The sequence below is a fragment of the Rhinolophus ferrumequinum genome, chromosome 22 (genome assembly GCF_004115265.2).
Source record: "Rhinolophus ferrumequinum isolate MPI-CBG mRhiFer1 chromosome 22, mRhiFer1_v1.p, whole genome shotgun sequence".
Classification (NCBI taxonomy): domain Eukaryota; kingdom Metazoa; phylum Chordata; class Mammalia; order Chiroptera; family Rhinolophidae; genus Rhinolophus; species Rhinolophus ferrumequinum.
The window spans coordinates 4,583,644-4,598,973 of NC_046305.1; the positions used below are offsets into that span (position 1 = coordinate 4,583,644).

Genomic DNA, 15,330 nt, shown 5'->3' on the forward strand with positions numbered 1-15,330 from the left:
GTTACCCCTGCCGTTTAACCACCTCCAACTTGATTCGGAGCAGGCTCCTCCGGGGCCGCCTGCGGGAGGTGGGCGCTGCGCGCGGGGCTCGGCCACTGGCCGGTGCCTCCAGGCAGGAGAGCCGCGCAGGAAGGCTGCTGGCGCCATGAGAAACCACCACGAGGTTTTCGCCCCGGAGCCGACTCCGCCGTGGCCCCTCCTCCATTTTGGTTCCACGTTTCCCTCCAGGTCTGGGCCGTTGGGGCGCCCGGGGCCCAGACCCGGCAGCTGGCGCTGGGCGACTTCCTTATGGATTAAGTTAACGTGGTTCCCAGCGCTAGAAATCTTCCTGCCTTAGGCCCCAGAAGTTGATGCTGCCTTTGCCCCGGTTGCGTGCATTTTTATTTTTAACGTTTTTACATCTTCTTTACTAGTATTATTACTAGTAATTCAAAGCAAAACCAGGATGCCCGCTCTTTCCGGAAACTTCACCTGTTTTTTAAGAATGATTCTGCCCTCTCTTTAGGCAGCATATTCCTGTTGCACAGGACCTTTTTCTTGGTTTGTTCACAGCTGGATTCCAGCGCTCCTAGCACGATGTCTGCCACGTAATTGGGCCCAGATGTTATTAACCTGAGGACCAGTCCTCTGTGGGGAAAGGCGAGACTGAAGCTGGAAGATGAGTGCAGCGTTTAGAAACAAAATGACCTTAGTAACCAACTAAATAATTTAGTCCTATAGAGGTGGAAAGAAGTCTAAGAGATGAAATGACTCCCTTGTTCTTGTGTGTTCCTCAACCATTGGGGGCTGTCAGTTGATACTCTGTATGTCCTTCAGTGTTATTTCAGTAACTGTCAGGGGGGAGCCCCTGAGCCCTGGGGCAGGGGGTGGCTAACTCCGCTGCCCCTATTTCTCATTAAGAAGGACGACTGTAGAAAACTCCCAAGGGTCTGTTTCAAAGCCTGTTTTACATATTCCGCATTGATAAGTACTTGGTCATTGTTTGAGATTGTTTTATAATGTTTTTCTTAAAAAAGTGCAAAGGAGCATAGGACTTGTAAAATGCCATCTTGTAGTCAGTTTTGCTGCAATTGTATCTAGATTCTATGTTTTCAACCCTTAGTGCCTTTCCTCCAAGGAATTCGAACCTTTTCTTTTCTGAGGGTGGTCGCAGGGACAAACGGACCTCTTCTCCTGGAAGTGTCAGGTCTGAATGCTGTAGTGCGGAGGGTCTGGAAAACCGGGCTGCTCGACTCTACCTCTGGGGACTTGTTACAAATGGGCCTGTTAAAGGAATTTGGGAGACGGCCAAGGGCCTTAGAGCATCTTCACAAATGACAACTTTAGAGCTAGAAGGAAACTCCCTCACAGTCTGGACTCTACACACTTGGTCTCATCCCTTATCGGTGAGAAAGACAATGTATTCAGATATTCGGTGGCAGAGCCAGTGTTCCTGCTGTTTAAGAAGAACTGACTCAGGCGTGTGGGGAGAACACAGTGTACAGCTTCACTTGGGAAGGGGCTGAGTGGGAAAGGCCACAGAGTGGCAGAATGGCTTCCAAGGGACTTGACTAGAAATTGGGGGTGCTGGCTGTTTTGTTCCCAGGAGGCCGCAGCACAGATCTTGCCTGTTCTCACCCTCACCCCTGACCCAATAAAAAAACCCAGCTCCCTGTTCAGCTTCTCTCCAGGGCTCTAATTTGTCTCAATGTTGTAGCTGCCTTGAGCACAAGTATTTTATCTCAGACTAAATTGTTTTGGTTGGAGACGGCAAAAGTATCGAGTGCTGCAGCACAGGTCACATTTCTTAGTTTGTTTTAGAAGTCCAGATGAATTAGGACTTTCGAGTAAGCTTCGCTAGGCCGATGGCAAACCAGTTGTAAAAGCTCATCTTAAAATTGTGGTAAGTTGAGAAAGTTATTTTGATCTAGGTGAAAATCCAGATTCTCGTATTTCCTCCTATGGGCGAGGTCTGGAGACCCCAAGATGTAACTCTGACTAGGAAAAAAAGACAATGTTTAAACTTATTTGCCTGCACATATATCCCTGACGTTAGGTGCCATTCCTCCTCTCGATTTCTGCTGCTGTTGTCACTGTGACAACCTCCCTATGTGCCCCTTCACACTGCCCCCAGAGTGGTCTTCTTTGACTATAGCTCTGCATGTGTCACTGTCCTTTCTAGAAACCTTGGCTGACTCCCCATTGCCCAGACTGCGGGTCAAACAGCTCAGCAGGGCACAGGTCCTCTGGGCCCCCATTGTGGTCCCAGACTTTATTTTCATGCTCTTTCCCCCTCCCCCACACCCAAATGCACACAGACCCATCTGTGGGGCTGCTTTGGTGACACTTCTGTTCATAATCTTCTCTTTGAATGGCCTCTCCACCTTTCAAGCCTCAGTCCTATAAGTACTTCCTCCAGGGAGTTTTCTCATTCGTTTCCTGAATCAGCATTGTTTCCAGTGCTTCCATAGATGTCCCACCTTATTTTGCCTTTTGCTGGGTTATGTGTCACCCAGCGTAATAGAAGTGGTGAGTGTCTTTGTACCTTCACGCCCAGTACGTGTTAGGAGTAGTGCTGGTGTTTGCTGAACTGTGGTCTAGACACACCATGATTCCTAATGAACCTTTTATTTTCTAATTCATAAGCCTATTGAATTTGGATTTGAAGACACAGGTGAAACCATATTTAACTGTCACTCATGTTGCGATGACCAAAAATGAAAAGGCCCCTGAACCCTAAGACGCGGGTCCAGCTTATTCATAGTGTTTAGTTAGCACAGGCTAAATAGGTATTAGGTGAGTGGTTGTTATGTGAAGAATATGGTATTATGGGCTGGGGTTGAGGGAAAATCAGGATATAAGGAAAAAGGAGGGAACGCGTTTCATAGTTGGAAGCTGCTTAAACCACTTTTACCATCCAGCCTGGTCCGGCAATTAAGGCGCTTGATGAAATCTTCTCTTTGAAGTCAAGCTGGTGTCTGCCCGTGGATGGCTGGCACTGGGAGAAAAGGTTGGGAGAGTTTTTGACTTGAGGTCACATAGTTAGTTAGTGATCGAACCTGGACTGGAATCCAGATTTTCCCCTTATTGTACTTTCTTCCTCCACAAGCCGTGACCTGTGCTCAGAGGTATTTTTGGGAGGTTGGTCTGACTGTGAGTAATGCAGACCCAGAGAGGACATTGCAGTCCCCTCCGAGGGTGTGGGCAGTCAGCTCAGCTCCACAGTGAGTCCCAGGCAGCTGCTCGGGGAGCTTCCTGTTCTGGACCTGGGCTCCTTGGCTCCCATCGCCCTGTTCCTGGAAGCCCAGCAGCCATCCCCATCTGGCCAGACCATTCATTCTACACCCTCTGTCTCTCAGGGGCTCCCCAAGCCACAGGACTGGTTTGGTCCGGTTGTTTGCTCAGAGTTGGCGTCCACCGACTGCCACCATGCCATCAAGGTCTGGTTTGATCTGGCCCAGCTGACCTCCAGCGACAGCCCCTGCCGGGCACCGCAGGCCATGCCTGAGGGTCTTCGCACTTGTTTGCTCTGCCCCCAAATTCGCTTTGTTCCTTGTGCTGGCCTCTAGCACAGTGGGAGACTGGAGACGAAAGTGCAGGTCCTACAGCCTCCAGTGGGTCCTCTGGAGGCTCTTGCCCTTGCCCTGCCCCGTCAGCTGCCTAGTCCTTCAGCCTTTGTCTGAGTGCTCTGAAGTGTGGTTTCCACCGCTCTCTGGGCTCACCTCACTCCAGCTCACGACCATGTAGTGTTTGCTTAGATCTTCTGCCTCATGTGCTCCTTGCTTTGTGGACTCTGGCTTTTATAAGGTTCTGTGACAGACAGGTTGCATGTGGGAATTTCACTGCTGAAGACCTGAGCATTTCTGCCGCGTGGGCTCTGAGTTGGTGCTTTTGGAACTGCTCAGGACCTCCATGGCCTTCTAGGCGTGGGTCTCAACTTTTTAAATCAAAAGTAAAAGGTTGAAGGGTGTACTATTCGTGTGCATGTGTGTGTTCTTCTCTACAAAAACCATATTTATCTTTAAGCAGATTTTATCATTAAAGCATGCCATCATCTCTATTGTACCATGTATATGCAGATAGGAATTATATAAGTACATACATAATTATGAAACACAAAAATAGGAATTATAAAAGGAGAAGAATGAAATAGACACTTAAAATTGTGGTTTCTTTAAAGGTATAAAGCCTTTTGATTCTTACAAAAATATTTTTTTTACTTTGACTAAAGAATGTGTTTTTTTTTTAAATCTTGTTTCGTACGTGGGGATTCGTGGATCTTGGCTGATGGTGACAGTGGTCCTGGGATAACACAAGGCTGAAGGCTTGGTTCTAAATTTAGTCTTTTGATTCATGATTTAATGACCATGATGTTTGAAAAAGTCAGGCCCTAAAGAGATCCCAATATAAGAAACTCATCATTTGCAGGGGTTACAAAATCATGAGGGGCCCATCCCCCAATTATGCAGTAGCTTTTGTTAAAGACCAGCTAAAAAACTTGCATCTTCTCTGTTGTCCTTCAGTTGTTTTTGCAAGCCAAGGTGCCCAAAGAAAGCTTTTACCTAGTGAATTCAAAACCCACTGAAAAACTGTCATTTGGAATGTTTTACAAGTTTTGACAGTTTCTGTTTGTGAACTTGATAGGTGCAAAGTAGTCGTTGGCAACAAGTTGCTTAATAATGGAAACATTTTCAAACATCTTTTTAGCAATTTGATCATTTAATTTCTTCAATGCATGTATTTTCTTCCAATCCAGCAAGTCAGAACTTTATTTTTGGCAACAAAGTTGCTTAACAATGGAAACAGTTTCAAACAGCTTTTTAGCAATTTGATCCTTTAATTTCTTCAATGCATGTATTTTCTTGCAATCCTACATAAAACAGCAAGTCAGACTTTATTTTTGAAAAAGTAAAATATTACCAAATGAACAAGTAACTGTAAAGTATACATGAAAATAAAAAGGAAAAGACAAGAATTTTCTAAAAGACCATATAAAGGTGTAACAGTTGTCAGGTGTCGACAGAAAAGACTAATCAGCATTCAGCCTGCATGCATGCCAGAGTTAAAGTCTAACATGAGAGTTCACACAGAGAGAGCTGAAGTGTTTACAGTCATAAAATTACCATCAATAGACTATTTAACATCATTACCTGAACCATAGAAAGAAGAATCATAGACAGTATTGGGCTTTTAGGCTCTCATAAGCAGTAATTTGATTCTGCATCTGGTTCTAAAAAGAATTGCATATGCGTGTGAGAATTTGAATGATGCTTGGGAGAGTGACAAAAAAAAAGTTTGCTTTGCCACCTGGCTATTAAAAATGATCTTCCATAACATAGTTTCTTTTTTTTTAAAGCGGTTATTTGTACATGGTTACTCCCTAGGAAACTGCAGGAAAAGTGTTCGGAGTCATCACTGAACCCCCTACACTTCCTATAGTACCTTGAATATCCTGCATGGTATCCTATAGGAAGGTGTCCAGCTGTCTCATGCATCTCCACACTTCCCTTTGGGAGAGCACAGCATTTGTGACAGAAGGTTCCTGTGGCACGTTACTGAAGGCCTTTTGTAAGAATTTTGCCTGGTCCGTCCATGATGGAAGCCTGAGTTCTGTGTGTGTCGTTGAGGTAGGATTGTGCCTCTTTATTGCTTTAATCAGTCTGTTTAAGTATGCTGTCTGCTCTGGCAGCGTGGCCATTTTTTTTCCTTGGCTGAGGGCTATTTTGTCATATCACAGCAAACATTTGCTGTTTGCTCTTACCCATCCTCTAGGAAGTGCAGAGGTTTGCAGGTGACTCCAGAGGGCCTCCTCCCTGACGTGGTGGGGCGACCCTGTCTCTGCTGCGTACAGCTTGGTGGTCTCTCAGGCTAGACAGAGAGAGCTTGCAGTAGGAGGGGCGCTAAGAGTGGGGCCTGTGATTCTGGCCTGTGGTCTTCAAACATCTTTGCATCCATAACTGCAAAGAGTTTTAGAAAATGCTTTATCCCCTTCCGTGTTTTTGACATCAGTTTTTTTCATCATGAGTAGAGAGCTGCAAAGGATTTAATTTCTGACCTGTTGTATATACTGACATTTTACAATAAGAACCGTTTCATTCTTTTCAATGTATCGGGTAGGCTTTCAGTACTGTAATAATTTGACCTACTGTCATCTATTTCAAAATAGTTGAATAAGCTCTTATTTGAGTCAGAAATGTTCATTTTCCCTTGAAATCGTATTTCAATGTCACTTCGCCCACAAAATGTTAATTTCATTTATTTTTATGCTTGAAAATCTTCTCTTGCTCATTCTATCATTCTTCAACAAAACTCTGTATGCAGATTGGGATGATTTTATGTCCTGTTCTCTAAGTCCCTCAGTGTGAATTTCTTTTGGATTGCATTATTACAGTTATTCACATAAATTAATCAAAACAAGATACACATTTTGATAAGTCATTAAACATAAAAGGGAGACTCTCGCTGGAAAGCAGCTTGATGAGAGAGTTGGAGCTCCCCTACCCAATATTTCCTGTACTGGTGCATCGCTATTACTTAATGATAGAATAAGATTTTCTGCTTGTATAATATAAACTGTGAAAAACCCTGTTGACATAAGTGGATGGCATTGGAAGGCCTTTTGTTATATCAAGGTCACTCAGTTTTCACCTTTCAAGTTATACGTCAGAACCTGAGATAGTTATATAGATCAACCAGCTTGCCACTCGCCTCTGTTAATTTTGTTGAAAGCCAGAAACTGGAAACCTCCAGACGTGTAAAAGGATGCGTTACCCAGTCACTGAGTCATTCCCTTGTTAGGATCAGCACTCATATTTCCAGTCACCCCCATGTTTGGCCATTGATTTAGGAACCTGGGGTTCTAGCCTCGCCTTGCACTTACTTCCTAGGTATCTGTGTGGTCACCTATAGAAGAGGAGGGTCCTCTCAGCCTTTAACACTTCATAATTCTGTAACTAGCCCTGAGTGTCCTCGACTTGTTTTTTCACCCCTGCTCACACATACCAAGTACTTCTGGAGTCCTCACGTCCCACCCTGCATGGTGTGGGTGACATTCGCAATTTTTGGTGGAGTGCTGAAAGGCTGCCATCCTCTGCCGTGTGCCAGCGAGCACCTCGGCTGGATACCAGCTGCATTTCTCGTAGCTGCTCAGACCTGTGTGCTCCTTCTCACGGGTGTTGCTCCTTTTCCCAGAGTCCCTCCCCCCACACGCCTCCCTTTTCCTTACCTGGATAACCCCTGTCGTCTTTCCCTGTGTGTCCTATCAGGGCCTGTCCTGGAAGCCCGCCCTGGCGTTGGGGTGTCTCTGCTGCGTTGTTAACGCGTCCTGGCAGATCTTAGCCATAGACTCTCCCTGCCTGCATGTTCCGTGCTTGTTTAGTCTGCCGCCCTCTCTGGACTGAGCCCCAGATCAGAGACTAGGCTCCTTGCTGCTCGAGGTTAGCACACAGTCTGAAAACTGGGCTTAGGTTCTCTGTAAATGTTTGTTGAATAACCAACGATTAAGGACCTTTTTCTCAAACTCCTTGACGTCTTCTCTTGGATACTTAACAGGAATATCAATATGTCCACTGGTTAGCGCCTGACACATGCTCAACCTGTGGCCTTCCCTAGCTCTTCCTTCTTCTGGTGGTTCAGGCCTAAACCTTGGAGTCCTTCGGACTCCTCTCTTTCACTTCTCTCTGGTCCCTGAAGAAATCTTGGTGACACACCCTTCTTACCTGCCTGCCCACAGCCTGACCACGTTTCACCCCCACTGCTCCCCACCCCCCGTCCAAGCCACCGTCACCCCAGTTGGGTCGTTGGAGTCGTCTCCCACTCACCTACCTCTCTTCTCCCCTGTCCTCATACACTCCATTCTGATCGCAGCAGCCAGAGCGACCCTGTTCACCTGAAGCTGGGATAACAACATCCCTGCTGTGCTTGACACCTCGCGACAGCTTCTCATTTCACTTCCCACGTCCTGCAGGCTCTTCATTCTGGGGACAGACAGCACTTCCTTCCGAGAGCAGTGTGGTGAGCTGTCACGTCCTCGTGGTCACTCTATTTAGAATTGCACACAGTAGGCATTCAAATCCTGTTGACTAAATGGCTGAGGAATGCATGACTCCTTGCTCGGTGACCTTCCAGCGCTGGTTTGCAGCGTTTCAGCTGCTCGCTGTGGCTCGTGCTGGGATATGTGGGTAGTGGTGCTTTGCTGTCCACACATGTATTTCCCCTTGGGGTCCCTTCCCCGGGGCGGGATTTCTGGCACGTTGTCCCAGCAGAGCTCGGAGTGGGTGTGCACGCCCGATGGCCTCTGTGTTTAATGGTGCGTTTAAAAAATACAAAATCAACTGCACAGGGACCCTCACGTCTTGCTGCTGTCAAGTTCTTAAGAGGGATGTCAGTTTTTTTTTTTTTTTTTTTTTTAACTAAATGCTTGTTGATAGGACGTGGATCTTTAACTCAGGAAATGCGATGAGGAGATCTTTTAAACCAAAGGGACTTTCTTCCTTGTCTTAGGGGAGATGGAGGCACCATCTTTAGAGGAAAACTTTCCATGCTCTGGGCAGCTTGCCTCCATCTGAATATGGGCTTTTGTGGCCTGGATTGGGGTGAGGGCGTGCTGAGCAGACTGGCGTGGGAGACAGGGCAGCTTTTCAGGTTCTTCTTAGTGTGGCTGGTAGGGAAGGGGCTGTGTGTGACCTTACGGAATCAGAGACTCGACACGACCAGGACAGGACACTTGCCAAAGCTTTATTATATGTGCCATCCCCACACCTGGGATGATCAGAGTTCCTCCTTCCAGCAACACAGATGCTATGTAATTAGACGCGTTCCAAACCTTGGTTTCTGCTGTAAAACAGCAATACTGGAGCTGAGACGCTACCATTTGAAATGTTTTATTGACAAAAGAAATGAAAATACTCTAAACTGAGGCAGCGATGGTCGTTTCTGTCCTGGTAAGTTTATGGAAGGATGGGGAGTAAGTAGTTCTCAGCAGGGCTGAACTCAGAAGTCAGGGCAGAACCTGGGGGCCCGGGGGGCCTGCCCCCTCTCTGTGGCTCCCACTAACATGTCTGCCAACAGGTGTGTTGGAATTGGCGTGACTTTTATGGGAGCCGCTGCGGTGAGGCTGGCTTCTGTCTCAGTCCACGGTTACTGAGGGCGTGTTTCTATTGGTTATCTGAGGGAGCCTTCTCCGGGATTTCTCTGGAAGTGGAGTTTGGTGAGATCGGCTGAGAACCCTCATGTATTGGGAGAGGGGCATCTGGAGACCTGCTGATTTTTTTTTTCTTTTTGAGGTAAAAACATGCTCCTGTGATTAGTCAGTTTTTCTCCACCTCTGTAGAGAAAGTAAACATTTGCAAGTGGAAGGAGCAGGATGTCAAGTGACACGTAGCATTTGAACAGAGAGGCGGTGATCGCTCTCCTGGAAGGAAATGCAGGCCGAGCCTTCCTTGTCTAACTGGACCGGGAGACATGGTTCATGGACAAGCTTGTGTTGTGGCCGCGAGTTCTGGGAAGAGCGGAGTCCTGGGCCTGCCATGACCTCCTTGGGGGGGTCCCGGTGGGCCATGGAATTGAAGCTTTGTGATGCTCCCTGTTCCGGCAGCCACTGAAGTACAGCTCCCTGGTTTGTTCGGAAAAGGCCTACTCGCTGGAGGTCCTTAGCCATCCTGCTGTCCACTTCTGACCAGGCACGGTGGCACTGACGGCCATGAGGACCCAGCAAAGTCCTACTGCTCCTTTATCCAGGTCCCACATTTTCTCCTCTGAAGCTTTCACCCTTGTCGGCCACTGGAAGAAAGGCCATGACTTCCAGTCATTCATTCCCTCAGCACATATGATATTTGTCGATTTCTTACAAAGTGCCAGGCCCTGGGTTAGGTGCTGGCGGTCTGCGTTCGGGGATACCCTCGACCTCATGGAGCTTTCTGTCCAGGTCTGACTCGTCTGTGGGAACCCAGTGCCTTACACAGTACCTGGCCTCGTGGTAGGTGTCCAGTAAATGTCCGCTAAACAGAACCAAGGAGACTCCTTTTGCTGTTCTCCTATGGCAGCACATGCTGTGGTCAGCTGTTCGGCCTCTGCCTTGTGGATTCCAGGATTCTGGAATGCAGGCCATCTGTGTGTGTAACCCCAGGCTCTTGCACAGACAGGGCTTTGCGGCGACCACTGAGGGGGTGCTAGGTGTCAAGTATGTAAGTAAGGGGGCAGGCGGTCAGAGCTGTCCGTGGGCAGGAGGGATTGGAGAGCACTGAAGGCTACGGTAAAGTTCCCAAGCCCCGTGAAAGCTCTGGGTTCCTTATCCAACTTTTCTGTGACACTGGATGGTGACCCTTTCCCCCCGGAAACTTTCTCGATGGCACCACTGCTGGCTGGCTGTCCTTCTCCCTCTCTCGCTGGTCTCCCTCGTCCTCTCTGTGGCTGCTTTCCACCCTGTCTGGCTCATACCACAGAGCTCCCCAATTGACCCACGTGCTTTCCCCATCCACAGGTCCTCCGTTTGCCGAGCACCCCATTTTCTGTCCTGAGTCCTTCCCTGGGCTCCTCTCCTATTTATTCGGCTGCATTGCCACCTGACGTGCTTGAACTCAATTTACTCAGAAGTTGGTCCCTAAGACCTGCCCTCCCCTGCTCCCAGCTGCACACCTGCCACATGACCTAGGTTTTCTGTCCACACAAATCACAGGACAGACACCCGTGCCACCCCTGTCACTCTCACGTCCCTGCATCCTCCCACGTCCAACCAGGGGGACCACTTACTTTCACTTGCTGAATTTCTCTTAAAATTTCCCTTCTGCCCCACCCCCAGCCTCTGTGTCCATCCTTTTTCCTGCGAGGATAACTCTCCAGTGGCTGCTTTCCCAGCCACCAGTCTGCTGCAGTGAGCGTTAAAATGCAGCTCTGACCGCGCCTGTCACTCCCCTATGTCCGTCCTTAGTGACTCCTCTTGTGCCTGCAGTCTTTGCTGTCAGCACTGCCTCCCCCCTAAACCTTCTTTCTGTCGCTCCCCACGTGCCACGCCTGTCCTTCCCCATCCCGGTTGCCAGCTCCCTCCAGCTCCCACATCTCGGAGCGCTCCCTCACGCACCTCTGGACCTGTCACTGCTTCTACTGCACATGTTGTCCCTTCCCTTTTTATCTGGTCACTCAAAGCCCGAGGAAGTGTCTCTGTGTGTCAGTCCACTACGGTCTGAACGGAGGCTTCCATCCTGTGCTCCCCCTTCGGGCACCCGGCCCAGCCTGCTGTCTGTTTGCTTGTGTGTCTTCCCGGGAGACTGAGTTTTACAAACCAGGTCCTTCCTCTCTGTCTCCTGCATCTATGATGCCTGGAGCATCAGAGGTGCTCAGAAATACCCAAGGGAATGTGTAAGGAGGTGTCTTTATTTTATGTATGTTTGTGCCGTGAGGGTGTGGCTGACTTCCTTGGCGATTCATCGGGGTCTTTTTGTTTTCTGTGCATCTTACATGGCATTTGGGATCCGAAAGCTTCGTCTCACACAGAGTTCTCAGTCGATGCTGCTGAGAACGGTAGTTATGATGTTAGTTCTCTCCAGAGTGCACCTGAGGCTACAGTCGGCAGGAAGTGTGCTAGCAGGAGGCACACTTGTTTATGTTGGACGGTCTGCCCTCCTGTGTGAGTGTGGGTGTGTGGGGGGGGCGAGGGAATGAGCGGAGGGGGGCAGAGGGACTGGACACGCATCCTGGACCATGGGACGGCGGCAGAACACTTCGACGTCGTGAATTTAAAAATGACAAGTTTGTATCCACAGTTACTGTGTAAGACGAGCGTGGAAAAGCCAGCTTTAAACGAACCCTGTACTTATAGCAAGAACATGCTTTTCTGTGGAGTTCTTAGATGTTTAGGTTTCAAGAAGTTGTTGGGTCACGGGTTTTTTGAGAGGTGGCACAGTTTTAGGAAGAACTTGTATCATGTTTCGCCACATTTGTTTTCTTGATCCAAAGTAACTCATGCTGTTGTAAAATACACTAATACCCGTGGAGGCCTGTGGTCGCTCTCTCTCTGCCCTGTTTTATTTTCCTTACTCCACTCAATAACGTGCATTTATTTATATATTGCATGTTACCTGTTTCTTCTCAACATACTGTGCTAATAATAGCGAATGTTTTCTGAGCACTGACTCCCTACTGTTCTAAGGGTTTCATGTGCTGTAGTTGCTTTAATCCTTCCCAGAGCCCTGAGAGGTGAGTGGCTGTTGTCATCCTGTTTCCGGTTGAGGAGATTGTCCCACAGACAAGTGCAGTCACTGTTTCCAGTGCCAGGAGCACCACGTGGTGGGGCTGGACTGAAACCCAGGCACCGGCTGCGGAGTCCAGAACCTTCTCTGTTCCCCTGGGTCTCTGAGGCCGTCACAGGCCGGGGGGCCCCCTTCCCACAGCACCCAGCACGCAGCGCTCTGCACCCTTGTGTGGAACGAATATGAAACCACCCAGGCAGACGCACGAATACATTCCCACCTCAGCCGCCATCCTCCCGACCATTTGGTGGTTGTCCTTTCAATTACAAACATACACATAAGCACAGATATAGTCCTTTGTACATAAATGTTACCCCTCTGGGGAAACATGACTTTTTTCCTCCATGACTCCTTGGAGACCATGTCCTTTGACATGTGACATTACTTTAGCTGTGTAACCATGAACAGAATCTGAGGTGGTTTTACGTGAGCAAAATCAATGTCAGTCTCCTTGAGATTTAGGAACGATTTCAGCCTCATCAGCAGTGTGCTGGGGGCTGGTGCTCGTGCAGCCCATGGCTGCCACCCCCTGTCTTCTGTTATTTACTGGAAGATACCACTCCTGCAAAGAAAGTTAATGTCACCGAATCCTAAGGAAACACTATATTTGGAGTTTTGAGCATCCCGGTTTTTGACTGTGATTTTTTTCCCCCCCTAGTTCCTGTAATTTTGCTGATGAGAAAAAAGACTGCTTGAAACAATTTTGTTTGCACTAACGTTTTAGAGTAACATTTGGGAGGCAGTTAAGTCTTCTCTGCCCTCCTCCTGCCCTCCAGTGGTTTCCCTGTAGGGCAGGGGCAGCCGTCTGAAGGGCCATCACTTCCTTGAAACTGAGCGTAGAGGTTCGACGTGTGCACTTTTTACGGGGAAAACCTTCCATTCCAGAAGTGAGCGTGAGGACAGCAGAGGCCTGTTTGACACGGGGATTGACACAGTCTCAGGCTACAAGGGTCCCGGGAGCTCACTCGATGTAGAGAACAGAACTATGCTTTTCTTGTCTCAGAAAGCGGTGAGTGTGACTGAAGGTCCCCAGAGGGCGATTGGATCTGTCCTCATTGCAGCCCAGGAATGCTCGCTGATTGGGTGGAAGTGTGGGCTCGGCCTGTCTAGAGCGGGCGCCTGTCCAGATGCAGTGGACACGTGGGTGTGACAGCAGCGTCGGGCCTGCTTTTCTCCCCATCTGAGCCTTCTACCACGTAGACTGAGATGTCCCTGGCCGCTCTTATTTCCAAATGCTGCTGCTTGTGTGTGTGCTTACAAATTTTAACCTGTGTGTTATCACTTTGGTAAAAGTTAAAATAATATATCAAAAGACAAACAGTACGGCCTCAGCCCTGCCTGGTGCATTGGTCGTGGGTAAAGTTAACTTGCGAACCTCAATTTTCTCATCTCGAAGATGGGTACCAACGTCACGCCCACCTCAAAGATCATAAGGCTTACATGGAATGATATAGAGAAGGCAATTGAAATGTCACCTGGTCGATGGCAAACAGCTGATGAAGGTGAGGTCTGATGAAGATGGAGATGATGACGGTGAGGCCGACCGCCAGAAACCAGCCATCCTTCCTCCACCCCATCCCGCTTCCAGAGACAACCACTTTCCTCTCTTGGGTTACTTCTCTTTTTATTTATCTCTGTGTTTTAAAAAAATCACATTTACACTGCTGTTTCCTGATTTCCTCCTCCCAATACTAGGCATTCTTTTTTTTCTTCTTCTTTTTTCAACTTTTATTTACTTAAGTGTGTTTTTCCAGGACCCATCAGCTCCAAGTCAAGTCGTTGTTTCAATCTAGGCTCTAACCAACTGAGCTAACGGCCGCCCCTAGGCATTCTTTATGGACCACCTACGGCAGGTGATGAGGTTTTAACGGAAGCTTCCCCCTTCGCCCATGTGTCTCCTAACATAACTGTAGCGTTTCAGTTAGAGAGCAACATCCAGTGTTTTATATTATGATCCTATAAACTCGTTCACAGCTGAGGCTGTGAACAGGGGGTGATGCACGAGAGTGCTGGCTGTTGCTGAACATTTTAACTGCTGTTCTACATTGAAAAAAAAAACACGAGGGGCATATTGTTTTGACTTTCGTCATGGGCGAAGTTAAAGGTTGTCGTGTGGTTGCTGTCTGGATTTCTTTTGTGACTTGCCCAGTTTTCCCCTCAGGTGGTCAGCGTTACTTACTCGTTTGTGTAACCGTTCTGGAATCTTACAAAGAATCGGTAGAAGTTAAACTTCTAGAAGACACGTGGGGCTTTCGCGAGACTGGGCGTTTGGAGTAGAAAGGGGCGCTCTGCAGGCACCCGGCAGCTTTTGTACCAGCCACCTTCAGAAAACAGGGTGGTCCACAGGGTGGTTCCCAGGGCACAAATGTGGGACTGGCTAGGTGGACGTGGAGCCAAACGAGCCCTGTCTGAGAAATGGCAAAGTAATGCGATCATGAAAAGCAACTAAGAAGGGTCGGGTAGTAGGCAGAGCAGAGCCTGAAACTCCCTCAGGAGGAAGAGGCAGGTTCTCACACTTGGAATGTCAGTGTTGATTTACTGTTACCCGGCCCAGAGTGGGGGGGGTGGGGGGGGCAGCGGCTGAGGAGAAAAGAGGGGGGTTGGGGTTTTGTGGCCCTCAAGTGGTTCCCAGCAAACCAGACGGAGGACATCAGGTGACGCCTGCACCCTCAGAATCCCAGCTGCAGGAAAACGTTGTCTCTATGGAATACGTGGCAGGACTGTGGTTTCTGGATCCGGGAGAGGGTGAGGGGTGGGCCCCAACGCAGAATTTCTCTCTGGAGTGGCAGTTGATGAGGTCGCCCCAAAGTGCTCCTGAGCTGGGACATGGCAGCCTCTGCGATCGGAGGGAAGGGAACGGGGCAGGGGGTGTGTGTGGGGGGGTAGGAAGCTGGAGGGGTGCCTTCTCTTCCCAAGGAAGCCTGTGCTTGGGAACTAATTCGAGTTTTACACAAAACGATACGATCCAACGTTGACAGAGAAAAAACGAGGTGGATTTCTGCCTAAAACGCAGTTTCTTTTTCCATCTCTGGCTCTAAGCTTTTTCTGTTGGGCATGAGTGACCAGTTTTGTACGGTGATTACAGTGAGGGAACCCGAATATCTGT

At 48.4% G+C, this 15,330-nt stretch overlaps 1 protein-coding gene across 1 annotated transcript in view; it reads left to right on the top strand.

Annotated features, from left to right (window-relative positions):
- The window catches only part of UCK2 (uridine-cytidine kinase 2), a 46,201-nt gene that overhangs the window by 1,050 nt on the left and 29,821 nt on the right, over positions 1 to 15,330 (top strand). The gene's annotated exons all lie outside the window — the stretch shown is intronic.